The sequence below is a fragment of the Desmodus rotundus genome, chromosome 2 (assembly GCF_022682495.2).
Source record: "Desmodus rotundus isolate HL8 chromosome 2, HLdesRot8A.1, whole genome shotgun sequence".
NCBI lineage: Eukaryota > Metazoa > Chordata > Mammalia > Chiroptera > Phyllostomidae > Desmodus > Desmodus rotundus.
In genome coordinates this window covers 101,481,979-101,502,954 of record NC_071388.1, presented here as the reverse complement: position 1 = coordinate 101,502,954, position 20,976 = coordinate 101,481,979, and the positions used below count along the sequence as shown (strand labels likewise).

Here is a 20,976-nt window from a genome sequence, read left to right as displayed (position 1 = left end):
AGTGGGTCGGAACCAAAAGCAAATTTCCCCCTTTACAATTCTGTTTTCACATTAACTCTGACTAACCCTGGGGTACACGTTCTTGTGCAAATAGGGCAAGACACAGATCCCGTGTGTGTATTCCGGCCCAGGACTCTTAAGCCCCTTCAACCTGGTTTTCAATTACCTACTCTTCTAAGATTGAGCTTTCCTGTTTTTCTGAAATGAGGCAAAGATAGAGGAAAAAATAAAGGACCCCAAAATGTGAACCTAGTTTCTAGGTTCCTAGAATTCTTGACTGAAGGGAATTTGATACCTTGCCTCTTCTGATAACTTTTTGCAATGCTTGAAAGCCAAAGGAATTCAAGTTCTAAGAGACCATCTTTCCACTGGTATCTATAGATAGGGAAGGTGGCTGGGATTTGTACCCAATAGACTGTAGTTGCCAACAAGTATCTATTGAGAGAGGTAAGATTCTCTGGGCTCTGCCTGTTTTCCTTTAGGATTTTGGCATGCCAACAGGCATACTTTAATATGTTGTATAAAAGAGAAGCCATTTGTATCTTTCACCATAAATCCAGCTGCTCTGGGAAGATGGCTCAGCCCAGTTACCTGGGAAACCTCATCACTGTAACTTCAGGAATCAGCTGGGTCACCAAACAATTTCACAGGCCAGGCTGTGTCTCTGACCTGTAGATACACTATGGACTCCCCACCACATTTCTTACACCCTCTATATCCAAATTCCCAAATCTCAGATCTAATATATTATCATGCTGCTCACATCTAGAACTACCCCAGTTTCTCTATAAAACAGGTAAATGTCCTACTGTGAGCAACAGGTTAACAAAATCTTTTACCCTTCTGCATGATAACATGATGTTCAGTTAACACCTAGTTCTGTTTTCCTGGAAATAGATGAAGACAGTATATGTCAACACACTACCAAACAACCCCCCATTTGGTAAACTCTATCTGATTGGAAGAACTAACAATGGTCTATAAATACCTGATGGGAACCCCATACCTTGGGGTTCCCTGAGTGGGGTGACTCTTGTAGCTGGCATGTCCATCGTGGGCAACCTGGAAGCTATGCCAACAGAGTTATTACAAGAGATATTGGCTCCTGTGGGACATGGAGTTTTTAAGCCATGGCAGTTTCTGAGCTTCCCTCTATGGGTCTTGGCTGCTTGCGCCTGAGCTGGACTGTGCCAGGATTGTCCTGCTGGTAAGCCACAGTTCCCATTTTATGTCTTCCTGAGTAGATCCGTGCCAAAGGTGGCCCATGGTAGTCTGGTAAGTCAGAACACTTAGTGGGACCTAAGAAGACTCCTTGGTAGGTGATGCATACATATTCGGAGCAACACTATATATATGTACAACAGTAATGCGCCTCTCCTTGTTTTCCCTCTCTCCATCCTCCTTTTCTATTTTAGATTTCTCTTAATAGCAGCAGTCATGATAATGGTAACAACAACAATAATGGTAACAGCAACTAATATTCTCTGAAAGCTCACTATGTGCCAGACGTTGTTCTAGCATGTTACATGTGCTAACTTAATCCTCTTAATAACCTCATAATTATCTCTCTAATATTAACCCCCAATATTATCTTCATTTTACAGATTGGGAAACGAAGACACAGAGAGGTTTATTAACTTGCCCAGTACCACACAGCTAGTGAGTGGCAGAGCTGAGATTTAAACCTGAGATGCTTAGTTCCAGTGTTGAAGCTCTTAACCCTGCTGCTCCACCTTCCATTGTCCTCAGAGCTTCATTCCATCTATCCTTCCCATCATCACCAAATCTTCAGAATTGTGCTCTGCCATGGCTGCCTTTGTTTTCCCTCCATCTACTTTCTCCTTAACCTGCAATGTCCTGCCTTTACTACTTTCTTAAGTCTGCAACTACAATGAGAATCGATCACCTTCTCCTTTTTGAGTTCTTCATGCAGCCACTTCTCTTTCCCTTTGATCTGATGCAGCCCTTTCTGAAATTCTACTCTCTCTGGCCCTCGAATGAGGCCATTTTTAGGAGCAGGCCATCTGGCTGCAGACATGATGAGCTTTTCCCTCCTGCTTTCTCAGGTCTATCCAACACTAAATTCTCTCAGGAGAACCAGCGTTTTTACACACCCACACTCTCTTCCTTGATATACAATGTCTAGTCTCAGCATGACAAAAACAATAGAAACATTCTGATTTTAAAAGCTCACCAATCTTCCTGTCCTACACTAATTTATCCAAATGTACATTTCCCTGGATGCCTCTTCACAGCTTCTTTTCCTGTCCCCCACACCCTTACTGTGACAGTCTCAAGACTTGACCATCAGTCTTCTGCCTTTTATTCATCATGCTCTGTCCATTTGAAAATCCACCCAGGCTCACAATTTCAACAACACGAATAATACTTCCTATTTCATGTGCCAGGCCCTGTGCCAAGTACCTCTGTAGATTATCTCATGTAGTCCTTATATTGCTACTAAGAAGGTATTGCTAATTCCACTTTAAACATGCTGAAAATTCAGTTCAAAGAGGGGAAGTAAATTGCCGAAGATCACATAGCTTGTAAGTGATGGAGATAAATTTAGCATCTAGTGTCCATCTGAACCTTAATCCCATATAATTTCCTGTGTTCCAGCATGCCCTCTAACCTGAACTTCCAGATAACTGGCAAGAATAAATACGTGCCAGGGTCTGTACAATGAGCTTTACACACATTATCTCAATCCTCAAAACCGCCCTATTAGGTAGTAGATACCATCATCACCACCTTTTTCTAGTTAAAGAAACAGACTCAAAAAGATTAAGTAACTTGGCCAAGGTCACATAATCAAAACTCAAATGGCATCTTGAAACCTCATATCTAGGACTGTAAAACTACAAAGTCCATGCTTTTAAACACTATCAAATTGTCTCCCAAATATCTACCTAAATTTCAGACTATTCCTAGCCACATGGTGTCTATGGACTCAGTATGAATATTCCACAGCATCTTCTCCAACTACTATGTCTTTTCCATGAAAATATTACCTTCTACTGAGTTCCAACATCTTCACTACACTTTTTCTTTCTTTCCTCAAATAACTCTGAAATATACCCTTTCCTTTCCATTGTTGCTGCCACTTACCTCTAAGCCCCCTGCTTAGATTATTGCAATCAGTTTCTTACTGGTCTCCCTAACTCCATTTTCTCCCGTATAACAAGCCATCTGCCCCCAATAGGTACTGCTCTAGTACCCTGCTTTCACCATGTCATTCCCTTGGTAAATAGATAAATAAATAAATATTGCTGTTATTTATCATCTACAATGCAAAATTCAATCTCCTTATTCTGGCATTCAAGGTGCCCCCTTCCTACCCCAAAGGCCCAAATCTGCCTTTCCCTACTTTTTCACACCACTATCCAACACCATGCATCCTTTCCAGCTACATTCTATTCACTGCCATACACACATACCATACCATACTCATTGCCAACCCCATTTTAATGCTCACGTCTTTCCCCTCATGAAATGCTCCACAGCCAAATATCCAAATTGTTCCCATCCTTTGAAATACAATTGAATTCTCACCTTTTCTTGATGCCTTCTTTGACCAATTGAGCCCATACTGATTTCTCTTTCCTCCAAACTCACTACTTCAGTGTTTACCACAGTAGTTTACAAAACTTCATTCAGCACTATCTGAAGTAGTTTCTTAAAAAAAAAGTGACATAGCTTCCTAGACCCTACCTTTGAGATTCTGATTCAGTAGGTGCACTCCAGGTGATTCTGATGCACTTGTATTTTTATTTAAACAGTGCATGAGGAAATTTATGGTCTATCCAACATTGGGTAGTTGGTATCAGATTTAACACATCTATTTGAAAGTAGTTGAAAGCATGGTAAATGACCAGCATAGACCAATGACCTTAGAAGGAAGATAAGCACATATTAAGCCCCATATTCACCCTGCTTTCTCTTTGAGGGTATTTTCAAAACAGTAGAGCAGGAAAAGAGGAAGTGAGAAGAAATCAGTAGTCTTGATGGGTGTAAGAAAAAAGAGATTAGAATTCAGAGCTGGAAAATGGTTAAAATTTCAGTGAGAGGATAGAAGGGAGATAAGGAAGATAAAAAAAAAATCTTCATTAAAATTTCCTTCAAGTCCTTGGCCACATCCTAAGCTGCGCATATGCAAGGCAAGCCTCCAGAATATATGGCAGAGAACAGCTGTGGGAAATGGAGGATATTGAGAAGTAAACAGAAATGATAGAGGTTACCCAGAGATGGAGAAATATTGGGAGTTCTTAATGTGAAGACACTTTTGTGAACATTCTGGGTTTCGAGTTGGGACCCCAGAAAGACCAGGCTGTAGGAGAAAAACCACATCCAAGAAATAAGGACTATGCCCTATGATTAATGAAGAGAGGGAAGTAGGTCTGCCACAGCCAAGACTAAATCAAGGCTCAACATGATCAAGATCTGCCAGAAATATAACTGCATCCCAGAACAATACTAAATAGTATTTAGAGAAAGATAGCCTAATCAAGAAACTATAAAAATTATCATTTATAATATCCAGTACACAATATAAATTGCTAGATATATGAAGAAGCAGAGAAAAGTGATTCCTAATAAAAAAAAATAAAACAGTCAGATGGCAGCGTAGGCAGACATGGCTCGCCTCTTTGCACAACCACATCAAAATAACAACTAAAATATAGAATGATCATCACTCAGAATGGTCATAAATCAAGTTGAAGTCTGAAAGAAGTCTGACAAGTATGGAATTAAAGAAACCACATCCATCCAGAGTGGTAGGAGGGGCACAGATGAGGAAGGGGCTGGTCCCACACCCATGTGTGGTGGATAAAAACTCGGGAGGGATATCTCAGGAGCAAGGAGTCCCAGGCCCATACCAGGACCCCCAGCCCAGGGTTCCAAAGCCAGAAAAATAAGTCCCCAGAATTTCTGGCTGCAAAAAACAGCAGAAATTGAGTCAGTAGAAGAAAATTCTGGAGCCCCTAGCAGTTCCTGTTAAAGAACCCCCCCACACACACTCACCTACTCAGACTCACTCTCTCTGAGTTCCAGCACCCAGGTAGCAGCTTGAAAGGCACCAGTGGGATACAGCAAGAAACTGAAGTGTCTGGTATCAAGTTGAGCAGAGTCCATTGACCCTTTTCTAAGCCCTACTCTCAGAGAGCCACAGAGCCAGCAAACTGGTACCATATCTGAGACTCCATCAACCTGGTTAACACTATGAACCAGCCTTGGAGATCCCCAGAGACTGTCTCACCCAACTTATGGGCCCACCCCAGCAGTTTTTCCATATGAATGGCTGGTCTTGGCTCATGCTGCACAACTTTCTAAATCTTCTCAAACAAACAACAGCTGGACTCAGCGAGCCCCAGACCCAGCACAAGCAGCAGCCAGCCTAGCTTCACAGCTTGGCCTCACATGGGAATCTCCAAGCCCAGCACAAGTAGCAGCCATCTCAGATTGCTTTATAGTTCAGGCAAGGTGGCCCTGGACAAAACACAGGTGGGGGCTGACCTTGGTCTGTACCACCTGGGAAACTCCAAGGCCAGCATACCCAGGGGACAGCTACAGACCACACTGGAGCACCACCTCCCTGCCCCTGCATAGCTGATGCTCCAAAGAGGGCAGAGGTTTGTGGTAAGTGGTCATAGCCAGTCCTTGCAGCTGGCCTTCCTGGGTAAATCCCTCCCATTATCTTCCAACATCAACCAAGATTCAACTAAAAGAGGAGGGTGTAATCAGCCCACACAAAGGGTGCACCTCGAGTACCCACATTAATTGATAGGGGAGGCTGTGCCACTGGACCCTACAGGACACCTACTACATTAGGCCACACTACCAAGACACAGAATCAAAGCAGCTCTACCTAATACATAGAAACAAACTCAGTGAGGCTGCCAAAATGAGGAGACAAAGAAACATGGCCCAAATGAACAGAACAAGACTTTAGAAAAAGAGCTAAAGAAATGGAGATAAGCAATCTATCAGATGCAGAATTCAAAACACTGGTCATAATGATGCTCAAGGAATTTAGAGAGGACCTCAGCAGCATAAAAAACACCCAGTCAGAAATGAAGGATACATTAATTGAAATAAAGATTTACAAGGAAACAACAATAGAGTGGATGAAACCGAGAATCAAGTCAATGATTTGGAACACAAGGAAGCAAAAACAACCAACTGGAACAATAAGAAGAAAAAAGAATCCAAAAATATGCAGGTAGTATAAGAAATCTTTGAGACAACTTCAAGAGGTCTAACATTTTCATCATGGGGATGCCAGAAGGAGACAATAAAGAGCAAGCGATGGGAAATCTGTTTAAAAAGTAATGATAGAAAACTTCCCTCCTTTGGTGAAAGAAATAGACATGCAAGTCCAGGAAGCTAGGAGAGTCCCAGACAAGATGGATGCAAAGAGGCCCACTGCATAACACATCATAATCAAAATGCCAAAGGTTAAAGATAAAGAGAGAATCTTAAAAGCAGCAAGAGAAAAGCAGTTAGTTACCTACAGGGGAGTTCCCATAAGACTGTCAGCTGATTTCTCAAAAGAAACTTTGCAGGTTAGAAAGGATTGGCAAGAAATATTCAAAGTCATGAAAAGCAGAGACCTACAGCCAAGATTGTTCTACTCAGCAAAGATATCATTTAGAATGAAAGGGCAGACAAAGAGCTGCCCAGACAAGAAAAATGTAAAGGAGTTCATCATCACCAAACCATTATTATATGAAATATTAAAGGGACTTATTTAAGAAAAAGATAAAAACTATGAACAATAAAATGGCAAAAATACATATCTATCAACAATTGAATCTAAAAACCAAATTAAGCAAACAAGAAGAACAGAGACAGAATCATGGCTAAGGAGGGTGTTTTGATTGTTGCCAGATGGGAGGAAGGTGTGGGGGACTAGGTGAAGAGGTGAGAGGATTAAGAAGTACAAATAGGTACTTACAGAATAGCCATGGGGATGTAAAGTACAGTATAGGAAATGGATGAGCCAAAGAACTTATACGCATGACCCATGGACATGAACAACAGTAGGGGACTGTCTTGAGGCAGTGTGGGGTATTGACTGGAGTGGGGCAAAGGGGGGGAAATCAGGACAACTGTAATAGCATAATCAATAAAATATAATTTAAAAAGTAAAATAGTCAATAAAACAGACCCACAGAGGATTAGGCTATGAATTTTCAGATAAGACTTTCAAAATAACTGTGATTAACATCTTTAAAATAAATAGGAGGGGAAGGGACAAAATGAATTAAATATGGAACATGGCAACAAAGTCTAATTTTCTGTTTCTTGTAGCCAAAAGTATCCTCATATAGTGTCATGTTCATGATGCTTAGCATAATATTTTATTCACTTATTAAGTACCCACTATTATCCAGACATCGGATTAGAAATGGATGTTAAATGATCAAGATCAAAGTCTAGCGAGGGATACAAATGTATTCTATATTCTGTCAATTTTAAGTGTGAAAGGTACTAGTAAGAGTGTATATACTATGGGCTGATTGTGGAGGAACACTTGGTACAGTTTGGTAGAGGTAGAGGTAGGGAAAAGCATGGATGACTTCCAGAAGATAGCAACATATGAACAACACTTGAAAGAGAACAGGATCTGGGTGAAGAAGGTATAAATAAGAAGGGAATCTTAATGAGAGAAAATAGCTTGAGCAAAGGCCTGGAGGCTTACAACAACATGGAACAGAGAAGTACAAAGAGCTGGAGAGCATCAAGTGAGAGTGAGAAGGGATGATTAGAGACAGGGAGGAGCTAGGTAACAAAGGGGCAAAGGTCGGAAGACAGAGGAACTGGGGTTTTACTCAGCCACAGTGAGGAGGCACTGAAGGACAGAGATATAGTCAATTTGCTTTTAACCCAGAACCGGAAATCTACATTGCAGACCACAGACAGACATTAATCTCATTGCAAAGGGGAATCCAAGCCAGCCCTGATCTCACAAACAAAAGCAACTAAGGCATTATAGATTTCTCACCAACTAAGGGTTCTCCGCCTCCCTCTACTCCCCTTCACCCCCGCCCCCCACTCCTTTTTCTCACAAAACCTTCAATGTCGGGTCAAAGAAGATAAATATAAAGGAGGAAGTAAAGATAACATATGAAAGGTGTCCACCACAGTGTATGACACATAGTAGATACTGAATGCATGTTAATTCCTTTCCACTTCCGATGGATTCAGGCAGGATAAGCTGGCAGTCACAAAAAGTAGTTGCTTTCTGATTAGAGAAACCCAGGCTGTAAAACTTCATGCTAAAAATCCCATACTGTCCTTGAAAATGAGCCACAGCATAGCTCTGCCTGGGGAAGCCCATGGTTATGTTAGGCCTTAAAAGGCCTCTCTCCTTGTTCTTGCCTTCCTCATCCTAAGTGATGTAATGAAAAGGCTCACCAAATCCATTATTAATGTAAACATTTTCAGACCTTAAATAAGGGTTCTTTTGCATTTCCAGTCTGTTTGCTGGATGGACTGAATCCCCTGCAGCACTGGCAATACACACAGTATCCCCCACCGTGGAGACAAAATGGTCATCCAGGAGCCAGCAAGTCAAGCAGACAGGAAACAGGACCAACCAAGCCAAGAGTCAGCCCGGGCAGCCCCAGGATATTGACTCCAAGGGGCCAAATTCCTTCCATCTGAACCACAGATGCTGATAAAATATTTTCAGGAACAGAATGAGGGAATGTGTTTCACTCAGTTCCCAAAATGTAGAATTGAAGAGGTCAAACCCTACTTAATCCAAGCTAAGAAAATAGTGCCCAACTTTATCCCATAGCTAAATTTAGGCATGAACTGAGATCTGGCCATTGGCAAGTTAATTTAGATGAGCGAATGCTTGTTCCTGGCATTACAGGATGCACTCAGTAATTGGTAACTATTATTATTGTTACAGCAAAAATGGAGTTTCTGCCACATCCCATCTTCCCACGCAGACTAAAATCAGCTGTGCCAATCACTTGCACATCTGGGGGAAAATTTCACAAGGGCTAACTAAGCAGGAGGTGGCCCCCCTTCAGCAGTTGCTCTCTGAGAGGAGGAGGCAGGTGCTGTACTGGAAGAGGTCTGTGCTCGGTGGGCTTGACCTAGCTTGAGCAGAGGAAGACAGCTAGCACTCCTCTTTCCCTCTTCTCCCCTCTTCCAGCAGCAGCTTCAGCATTGGGATTGAGGCAGGCGATGGGCCACACGGGAGCCAGGCTTGGGCACAGCCAGGAGGAGGTGCTTGGTCACGCTTCCAGCTCCCAGACCCCAGCTGGCAGAGCATACCCTGCAGGAGCTCAAGAAGGACTTCTGGAATAAAGAGCTCGATCACTCCTCAAAACCCTCCATTTCTTTAATAATCTTATTCAGCAGACTAGGGTAAATTCCTGTGTTTAGATAGTGCCATTGTCCCTAATGTAGGAAAGACATGCAATAACCAGATAACTTCCCTCATTTTTCTGTCTTAAAATAAATTAAAAGTTGAGTTTAATTTAGTTATCCATCCTTCTTCCAAAATGTTTTCAGGATTTTCTTCCACTCTCGCTCTACTGTCACCATCCTAATATGAAGGCCTATGGTTACCTGAGCTCTCCTTCCTCCCTTACGTCCAGCCTGTCGGTCACCTGGTTCATTTTCTTTCCTTTAGTGTTCCAGGGTTTGCCCCCCTCCCTTCCACTCCCACTGTCATCTCATCTGCTCACACTTGGGTTAGTATAAAAGGACCAGGACTGGATTCCCTGCCTCCAAATAGCACCATTGTAAGACAAAACTTGCTAAAACCCCAGTTAAGTGAGAGCATCAGAGCAGCATCCCTTGAAACCACCACTCAGCAGTAGGTGGTGCTCTTGTGCCAGCTCAGCATGCTCACAAAAATTTTGTTCCATCAGGCAGCCTAGTGAGTACAGACTGTGCCACGGTCCATTTTTCAATTTGGCACTGACTATATGCCTCTGGGAACCCAGACTTGTCTAAGACACTGGCTCTGATCTCCAAGAATCTGCAATATAATTGGGGGAATGAGGCCTTTGAGCATAAATGTATCATCATTTGGCATAAAGCTGAAATACAAGATGGGTTGAAACAGGGCCAATTTGAGTGGGATGAATAAGGCCTACAGGAAAATGCCCAGAGGAGAGACAGACAACCTCCAACAGGGAAGAGAAGGTAGAGTAGCATCTGAGCTGGACAGTCAGCTAGGGTAGGGTTTCAGTAGGCAGTGGGAGGGAGGGTGGTGTAAACAAAGGCATGAGAAGGTGGACAGTGCAGAGCTCAGAAGAGGACGTTCTGATGATGGGGGCTGAATGCCCAAGTCCAGTCTCACTCTCCATCCTATGTCCTTGCAGTTGCACTTCCTCTTGACATCTCATGACAAGGGTCAGCTTCCCCAGGAAGTCTCCTAGGGCAGGACAAGTGCCACTTCTGAGGTAGGACCAGTCAGTCCACCTGATCTGCATGGAGAAAACCAAATATCCCTTGTTTCTCTATACCAGGAAAGGGTATGCCTTTTCTTGCCACATCAGAAACTTGTCCCCAGAGCAGGGCATTTCTTATCCTAGAAAAGGATTTCTAAGAAGGCTTTGGGGGTGAGCTAAAGGTCAAGAAAGTGAGGTTTCTTGGTGGACATGGAATGGCAGGCATGGGAGAAAAGAACACTTCTGAGATTCAAGTAGGGACAGATTTCCTCCAAGGAAATTGATGTCCTTTTGCACATTTTACCATGGCTTTTCCAACTCTCCCCAGGACCGTGAAACTTTGGCTCTGCTTGGGAGGGTCAAGGGACACAGGGATGGGGCTGGAACAGTCAAAACTCTGGAATGAGGCTTTCCCTGAGGAACAGTGACTAGGACTGAGCTGGGCACACATAACTCAGGACATCCTATCAACTCAACACTTACACACTGGAAAAGTTTCTCAGTGAGTACATGTGATAAGACATCATCTCACATTCACATATGAGACAGTGCATCTCTCTGTTTCAATGACAGAACATAATTCTCTGGGTGGAAATATCTCGGCATTTCAGACTGACTAACTTAAGCTACGAGAAACAAGTGCACCTACACACAAAATAATTTTCACACTTGTGAAAGTGGAATCAAGAAATGTAGACCCTTCTCCATCCATACTTTCTAGTATTTGAAAGACTTGTTGCAGATAGGCCACACTGATAAGTTGAGCCCACGCCAAATGGAAACAGACCAGAGGGGCTGACGGGAGTTCATTTGGAGCAGAAAAGACAGGGAAGATCATTGATGATTGTCTCTGCATCACCGGAGGGCTATCCTGTGTGAGAAGGAAGAGACTGGTTCTGGCGGACCTCAGAGGGCAGAGCTGGGACCACATGGCAAGAGCTCCAGGAAGGCGATCCAGGCTTGCTGGGAGGAGGGCTTCCTAACAAATGGTGCTGTGTAACAGGCTCCCTCACAAAGCTGTGGCCTCCTCAACCCCAGAAATGCTCATCAGAGGCTAGAAGAATGCATGTCAGTGAGGGATGCTGAAAGGGAGTTAGTTTTGGCTTGGGTTAAGGATTAGACCCTATGATTGATTCAAAGATTCTAATATTCTAAGATGCTCCTGGCAGGGCCTGAACCATTCATCAGAATCCAGTTCTTATCATTGCCCCTGGGAGTGGTGTGACTAGATTTCTAACCCTCTGTTGTGACTCTGGGGCCCTAGTCGACATGATGCGGACTTCATCCCCCTGCACTCCTCCCCATAGAGGGGGAGCTGTAGTCACACTGGACAGCAGGTGTTCCCAGAGCCCACCCAGTACTTCAAGGCCGCCATGCTTTTGCTCATGCTCTTCCCTTCTCCTGAACCCCAACTTTGGCTGAATGTTTCCCCATCACTGTTGTTCCTCTAGCAGTGACAGGTACCTCAGTGAACTTCCCCTATGTAGCAGGTTGTGTTTGCCAGTGCCCCATGCACCCACATGGGAAGGCCTGACTCTTATCTTCAGCAACAGTGTTCTAAGATCTTGCTGACCTGGTCACATGCTTCCACTTCCCTTTCCTTCTGTTAGCAGCAGACCTTGTATCTAACACTCACTGACTGGGTCCTTCTCAAGGTCCCTTCCTGGTTTCTTCTGGCACCAGGTCCCTACCTCACCTCCATGCTCTGTTGCCACATGCTGCCCACTGTCTGCTCGGCATCCTTGTTGTGAACGAGGGTGTACTCTTCACCCTCCCTCCCCAAGCCATGCAAGAAAGCCTCCTTATGCCTCCCTTCCACTCCTGATCCCATCTATGTGACCCAGCTCAAGTCTGTCTCCATAAACCTACTGTCTAATGAGCACCTTCTGGGTATATCAGATGCTTTATATACATTTAAAAATAAATCCATACCACAATCCTAAGGCATGTATTGAAATCTGCATTTTCCAGATAAAGAAGGTGTTCAGAGAAGGTGAACTGGCCACAGATAGCCTATCATCTAGGGAGAGGCTAAGCTGGTATTCAAACCCAGTTCTCTGTGATTGCAAAGCCAGTGCTCTTTCTATAGGCCCTTGCTGGCTCTCCTGGCCTCTGCTCTCTCTGCCCTCCATGAGAGGCCTGAACCACACATGGAGCTCTCCCTCAGCTCCAACCAAGGAAGGAAGCAGAGCTGCAAAAGGGAAGCTCAGCAACAAGTTCATAGAGAATGGAGGCACAAAAAGGGTGGGTAAGTATAGGCTGTAGGAGGTGCAAGGTCAAGGAGAAGAGAGGTCACAGTGGGAAAGGAAGGAGAAGGGGTTCAGTGGAGTGGGATAGGAGGCGAAGGGAAGGAAAGGAAGTGGGTTCCTCAATGTAAGATGCCTAGAAGGGAATCTTATAAAAGTTCCCTCCCCCACAGATTCAATTTTTTTTTTCAGTCTTTCATTCTTCAAAAAGGGACTTAAAACATTTCCTCCACTTCCCCTAATAGGGCAGAGCTGACAGGCTTTCTTTTTTCTTGGACTAACTCCCTACTCTTTCCCCCATACACACTAGTTCCCTCAAACCTAATCCTGCCAGGTAAGGAACAGAGACCTTGGTATCCAACAGGAGTCTAATCCCTGGAGTGCTTACTATTTCTAAGCCATTTTTTCTTATAAGATATCAGAATCACATCAATGCTGAAGCTGATTTTCCCTACACTATTCCCCCATCCAGTGCTGGGGGTGGAGAGACATGGTCCCCAGCACCTAGCTATGGACCTGACACATGATAGATACCCAATGTCTGTTGACAAATGAATGGTTCTCAGTTACTTCCTGTGCCTCAAACAACTTCTATACTGATCAGAACCTACTTTTCCTAGCTCGCCTACACTTCTATGAACAGAACCCATGTGTGACAACCTGAATTCTAGAAAGGACTGTTAATATAGTGTTCACATTCTCAGTTCCAAGAGCTAACCAAGGGTACATGCAGTTCTATGGGGTTCATTCATTAGTAGAGGTGACATATGAGGCTATTCACATACAACAATTCAGGTCTTGGCCTCTTCCAGCCCTCATAACAGAACTGGGAGGAAGCCAAGCCTCCCATGACTAGGGTTCCTTCCTCTGGTTGCTCCCACACCAACACTCCTGGTGTAGGCCTGGTGATCACAGTATACAGCAGGGCTGAAAATGCAGGCGAGGGAAAAAGGAGAGGGAGAAAGGTTTGTAAGGAGGAGAAAAACAGCTTTGGGAGAAAACACTCACACATGCAGCCTGTAGAACATTGTGACTTGGATTATTTTTGGAATCTAATGTTTCTAATGTTCAAGAGGCGGAAATGAGAAAAAGTAAGCAGAGATTCCCAGGATCCGTTGGCTGGAAATAATACAGGACACTGTGTCCTGTGTTGGGCTGAACACGGACACACTTCCTCACCCTGAGCCCAGTCAACGGGGGGTGGAGGGGGCAGTGGTTTTGGTCCCAGGAGAAGGAGGGAGAACAGGATTGAGAGGGCACCAGAGAGTTTCTTTAAAAAAAAAAAAAAAAAGCAGGAAATTACAAACCAACCGTAAAGACCTTGACCTTCTGGCTGCTTCAAAGGTCACAGCTCTTTGAAACCTCCCTCCCAACACCAAGGGCTCAGGCAATGAATCACAGAGACTTGTTGGCATGCCCCTCTGGAGGCCTGTTTGGTGCTTGCCTTTTTAACACAGCAATAGCCAGGACACAGGTCAGATGACTCCTACCCTTCATTTTTCTCCAGTTCCTCTAGCCACCTCCTAGTTGCTGGCAAGTGCATTTTTTCTCCTGCAGGACAAGGTGTGGTGTGTGTGTGCTGGAGACTTGGGGGCAGCCTTAGAGCAGAGGGCTTACCTTACCATGCTGCCTACTTTTCTCTATCCCAGGCATACCTCCCAAACTCACCAAGTCTCAGTTTTCCCTTCTGAAAAATGGTAACTCACATTCACACCTGCCACGCAAAGTAGATGGAAGACCAAATGATGACTCACAATGATGGATGACCCTGGGTGGGTCTCTGCTTCTGGGTCAAAGTTTTCTACGTAAAAGGAAGGGCCAGACCAGAAAATCTCTTAAGATCAGGGGTGTGAAAACACTTTAAAAACTGACATTCAAAAAAATACTGTGCATTATAATTACTACAATGGCACTTCAGTTTGACAGATGACTGTGGAGTCATGCTCACTGCTGGCTTGAGAGGTGTGGGGATTGGAGCTGTGGTGAAGAGAACAGGCAGTGGGCCAGGGTTCAGCAGGAAAGACAGGCAGTACAGTTTTTCCACAACTGGCCCCGCTGGTTCTCATTACCCCAGGAAGGCTTTGGGTCTTACCTGGGGCCCTAGGGAGTGATCAGAACTGTTTATGCCTTGGAGGGAGCGGGTAGGAAATAGCAGTGGATACTTCACCCAGTGACAGGGCGTCCTGGGGATGTCCTGAATTGCTAATGTGGCTAACAGGACATACAAACATCACTGTAACCCTCGGCACTGAGCCCTGCTGCCTGCCTACTGTGATGCCCTTCACCCAATGAGCCCCATAAATATTTTCTCATAGCAAATAGCATGAAAGTAACATTTTGTTTGCATAGACCTTCAATAATATCAAAATGCATAGAGGTATTTCTTAGATGGACTGTAAGAAGTGTTGCTGGTCCCAAGTTTGCAGGCAAATACGACAAATATAATCTTAGCTATAATACAAAACAGAAGGTGACAAGTGTCTCAGAAGTTTCCAAAAACTTATTCCAGTACTGCCCACTCTCACTTTACACCCCAAAAGGCACAGAGGAGGTGAGCTGTGGTCCATCCCATCCTGCACAATTTGGTCACATCTTTTTATATAGCCTAAATGCACAACCAACAACACACACATAAATAGAGAGAAAAATAACCATCTGAGCAAGGTGAATATGTAAATGAATTGGCAACTGGAAAGTCAAAGTTATGATCATCTCTAGGTCATCAACACCCACATATTCTTTCATTCTCTCAGCCCAGGGCCCAGCCTGTAGCCACAATGGAACATAGTCACTCAAGAGAGAACCAGGGGAAAATCTGCTGCATTCCTTTCTGTTGGCCAGTAATTACTGAGCTTCCCTGAACCTGAGGACAGAGCAGTGACTCATAAGAGTGTGGTTCCTGGACCAGCAGCAGGGGCAGCACCTGGTGCAGGGGGAGGAGCAATTACACACTCCTGGGGAGGATCGCTTCCCTCTGTGGCTGCTTCAAGAACAGACACTGTTTTTCCAGAGATCCTTCCTAGGAGCACCTCCCCCAAACCTGACCCATCAAATATGACCCCAATTTGATCTGGGTGTTCCTCTCTTGTGTCTCACCCAGAGGCACCACACAGCCTAGTGATCTCTAGGGGCCCCCACGAACCTACATCATAATTGCCAACTCCTCTCAGAGCTCAATTCTTGATTTTGTTCTATTAGGGATCACTGAAAATTATTTGGGGCAAGTTCATATGGAAGGTAGCAACAGTGACATTCTGTATGGTCTCAGCAGGTGCCACATGACTGAAGAGTAAATCATGACTGAAATAGTGCTGGGAGAAGGCAGGGAAGCTGATGCCTACGGATCAGCTATGCTGGGCTGGGCGTGGTGCCAGGCACTTCCACATACACCATCCCATTTGGTTCTCGTAACAGCCCTGGGCAGCAGCTTGGGCTATTTTTTTTTTAAAGCAGGAAAAGAACTCAGCAGATTATGATTGTATTTGCTGAGAAAAGTTTCTTATTTTCTATCATCACCCAAAGTGACAACCCTGAAGAGAAAAGAGCCTCCTATAAACACACAGGGAGAATGAATAGCAAAAACACAAAAATTGTTATAGAAGTGTTGAGCTATAAAGGGGCTTAGGTATCATTTAATGCAGCCAGTCTCAAAGGAGGAGGAACAGCGGACACACTTGGTTGGGGTGGGTGGGGGTCTTTATCAAACTGTCCTGGAGATGCTGGCACGTCCACTTGTGAGCCTATTCTCTACCACCACCATCATGAGCACACATACGCCCCGCTGCCCCGCTTCTCCCGCTGAAAGATGTTTTCACAAAGAGAGAGTATTGTGCATGAGAATAGTGCATGTGGAAGCAAAGAAAAGTCAAGAGTCACTGAAGCTAGCCCAAATTCTTCACCTTTGTTTCATTGGGAATGTAATTGGGGTCAGGGGTCAAAGATGTACGGAAGGTCTCCCACTGGTGACACCCCAGGACAAACCTGAACCCCCACTCACATAGCTCCATTTCGACACAAACAGGGCACACATGGGTGAATCGAATTTCATCATGTAAGAGTGAATATGAAGGAAGGCATTTACAATTAGGTTCCTAAAGGGAGCTTTCCCACAGGCAGTGTGGTGAGGCCAGTGTCCTGTAAGTCAGGGGTGCCAAACTCACTTTCACCAGGGGCCACATCAGCCTTGCAGTTGCCTTCAAAGGACCGAATGTAATTTTAGGACTGTATAAACGTAACTACTCCTTAACTAGGGGCAAGGATCTCAGTGCTGCCACTGGGTAGAAAGGTGCTGGGCCAGATAAAACAAGGTGGAGGGCTGGGTCTGGCCCTCAGGCCTCGTGTTTGCCACCTGTGCTGTAAGGAAAGGAGAGGTCCTCCTCTGGGCAGATGCCTTGGTCATAAAGGAGGTGGGCACCTAAATATCCTCCCCGGCACTGTGATAAAGATCTGTTTTGTGTGCGTATGTCCCAAGAACAGGTTTGCACATGAAGTAAACACAACATGCTGCATAAACTAATAATAAGCACAATTCCAATACTGGATGCCTCACTGGGTAGCTTTGTCCACTCTTGGGACTTCTCCATGAAGTGGGAAAGTGGGAATATACTCCTTTCTGGAATGGCTTCGGGCAAGACTAGGGTATGGGTCTCCTGGGTAGACATCAGTATAGCCTCTTTTATTCAGAAGCAAAGTAGACAAAGGTTTCTCCATCAGTTAAGTATAGTTAGGCACTGGAGACCTAAGCACTTCTCCTTTCCTATAAAGACTGGAAGATTGTAGGCCTTCCCCAGATCAGAAGGCTGGTGGTGTGGTAGCTACAGTATTTTTTGGTACTTATCATTGGCATCAGCACATAGATGGGCATAGTAAGGTCACATGGCTGTCACCAGGATGACAAGGCTGGGTTTCCCACAGTGCATAGGAGGTAGACTTTTCTATATCAGAAAAGGGTCTCTTCCAGTTGTACCATTCTAAGGTGTCGTAGGAACCCAGGAAAGGGGAGGGGCTAGGGAGGACCCTCCACTGACTAGCACCCAGCCTTCCCTTTTCCAAGGGGACATCTACAATGAGTCTACTTAATGATCCTTAATACCACGATCTGCCCCCTAATGGGAAAGAGGCCTCCCTCCTCTCTGGGAATGGGAGTGATGACAGGGCAGACACCTGCATCACACAGATTCCACTGCAGCTGAGGGAGCAGCTCGCTGTGAAACAGGGCTGCAAAGAGAGCCATAGTCTGGGCCTGGCTAATGAGGAGTGACCCAGCCTGTGTTCTGTGAACACAGTGGAGGACAGGCCCATTAGTTACAGACTGGAGGGCACAGGGCCAAGGCAGTGGTGTTCATCTTCTAGCAAGATGTATTGTGTTACTTGCATTACCTCTGTATCACCCAGCTCTCTCACAAATTGCGCAGTAAGGCTTTCCTATCAGCCCTGAGCTGCAAATATACCCCATTCTCTAAAAACTCCCCAGTCACAGAGGCTGTACCTAGGGCAGTGTGATGCATATAGCCGGCATAAATAATAATAAACAGGAGTTTATGACAGCTTGCTGCTCTAGGGCAAAAATCCTGGCCTACTTGTCTTTATCCAAGTGCCTTGTTTTGGGCTGATGACAGATGCTCGACAGTTTATTAAATGAACGGGTGCCCTGCTTTATGAGTTATCTCTGAAACAGAGTCCCTCCTCCATATATGCTTAATTGGGAGGGTTAATGGCTCCCTTTCCACCACCCCCAAGATGAAGAATGCAGGGAGTCGTCACAGAGGTCAAAGAAGGTGGTAAGAGGTGGCTTCACTCTCCAAGGCCAGATGGCAAATGGGGAGCCTGGAAAACAGGCTCTCACCCCACAGGGCCAGAGGGGAGACTCTGCACCCTCCCCCTAACAAAAATAGAAGCTGGATGATCACTAGACTCCTCCCACTGCCAAGAGCTTCCCAGCTCTGAAATTAGAGACCTGTGACAAGCCTCCCAGCAGAAAGGAGGCTCAGACATGGCTCACGCAGTAACTATTCCCTCATGCCTTGTTTAGATGTGGGTCCACATACACAGCCCTCACCCAAACCGCCACCCGTCACCCCCTTACAAAACACCAAATATGTCGAGAGCTGAGGCACTTAGTTCTGCACACATATCTTAAATTAATCTTGAAGCAATTTAAAAGGACTGTTTTTCTCCCCTTCCCCACACCCAGCATATTTCTGTGGCAGCTGGGTCAGGCTTGAGCAGCATTTTTACCACTGGCTCAGTATCAAAATAGTCCTGGGCTGCTCTCTTCCCATCATCTTTTCACTCCCTCTGTTTTGTCTTCGATATTCTCTCCCCTCCCCTCCCCCTCTGCACACCACACACACCCACACAGTTTTTAAGGTACGAGCACACCATAGTACATGGAACCTAAACTTGGAGTGTTGGATTCGGGGATCACGTATTTGGATAGGGGGGGAAATATGCCTCTATTTTCACCACCCTCTAACTAATATAGCATTCACTTCAATTATGAATGTAAGCAACAAACTACATTGCTCCTAGCAATACTTGAGGCTCTGACATCAGTAGAAACATACACATTTTCACATCACATCAGGTTTGTTGACCTAAAATATCATTTATACTCATCGCTACTTCAAAATTACGGTAGTCATGAGACTTCAAGTAGATTTTATTATTTAACATGTTTCTAAAAAAGTACATATGTTATTGTTTTTTAACTTATGAACTATATTTCAATAATTATGTTCCCAGCCTACATATTTTGTACACTTACAAATGTCATTCTAAGATGGGGTCCATAGGTTTCTACAGCACAGAATGGTTGAGCCACTGCTGCCAAATGAGCATTAGGAGGTGAGATTTCAGATTTTCTTTTGAGTCATCAGAACCTGGGCCAGGGGACTCAGAGGCCAGCAAGCAGTGCTCAGTGGTAGCATGAAGCAGGTCCTAGGAGCAGAGGACAGTATTGTCATTGGATAAGAGGTTGGCTGGGTTTTGGAAACAGTCAAAATACTGGCTCTGTGTAATCAGTGGTGTGATCTTGGGCAAACCACTTCATCGCTTTGAGCTTCCATTTCCTCAACTGTGAAAGAGGAATAATAATATACTATATGTTTCTTGTGTGCATGTACTGAGAGGATGTATGTGGGGAAGCAATTACTTCTTGGTTGACTGGCATTTGTCTGACTCTAGAAGGTCAGCCTTCCCTCCCAGGATCTTCTAATGCTAAGGGCATGTTGTTGGTTTTGTTTTTGAGAAGGTACTATCTCCCTACGTGCCCTATGCAGTTTTCCCATATCCTTGAGCTTCAGGGATGCGATGAAGTGCCTCTAAAATACAACTAGGCAAACCTAAATCTTCGGGCTCTCCTTCTGTCCCTGGATCACTGAAATGAATCACTGCAAAGTAGGTGCCCTGCCCCAGAGGAGAAGAGACCCCGAGTAAAAAGGAGATTATTTCAGACTTTTCTAACACTAGTCACAGGAGCCAAAGTACCTGCTACAGGCTTTACAGAGCTGCTGGATCCTGATCTGGTGTCTCACCACTTGGTGAGCAGTGGCAGGATCCTGTATTCCAAGTGGCCCTTCCCAGAGCAGGCCAGGGTTGGACCCAGGCTGCCAGCTCACTCTGTCACTGTGCAAAGAGCCCCCAGGAAGGTCAGGGAAAACCCTGCAACTCCTAAGGTTATGCAAGAAACCCCTTTATAAGTCCCTTACAAAGTCTGGCTTAAATGACGTTCAAAAGTCCTGCTGTAGAAAGGGACTATGCATTCTTTTAAAATGGCATATATTGATTTTCTTCTGATTATAAATTATAAAAAACTGGAAAATACATAAAATTTATACAGAGAAATTAAAATTAACCATAAATTTGGCACCTAGAAATCAAAATTATTAACATTGTGGTGAATTTTCTTCCAGCTATTCCTATGCTGGCACTCTCACATAAATTAGGATCATCATTATGTAGAGTTTTATATCCTGATTTCATCACTTAAAAAGATCTAGAGACATTTTCAACATGAGCTCTGAAAACACAGAAAACCATTATACTAGACACTGTCTGTAAAATTCACAGTTTACAGAGAGATGTAGAGTAATACTGTGCATTTGCATAGAAGTTATTTCCAGAAAACTGTTAGAAAGGCATTTCATTCCCCCTAAAGCACATATACTAGTAAACTCTCTTTAGCATGAAAAGAACCTAGAGAAGATACATTTCTGTCCTCAGTAAAGAGGCACTATATGATACATTTTCTTTTCACTTTCTCGTATCTCCTTGATAAGGGAAAGCTATGAAAATTCACTGCTGGAAAAATG

At 44.4% G+C, this 20,976-nt stretch overlaps 1 protein-coding gene across 16 annotated transcripts in view; it reads right to left on the bottom strand.

Annotated features, from left to right (window-relative positions):
• KALRN (kalirin RhoGEF kinase) overlaps positions 1-20,976 on the bottom strand; it is an 838,419-nt gene that overhangs the window by 436,285 nt on the left and 381,158 nt on the right. The gene's annotated exons all lie outside the window — the stretch shown is intronic.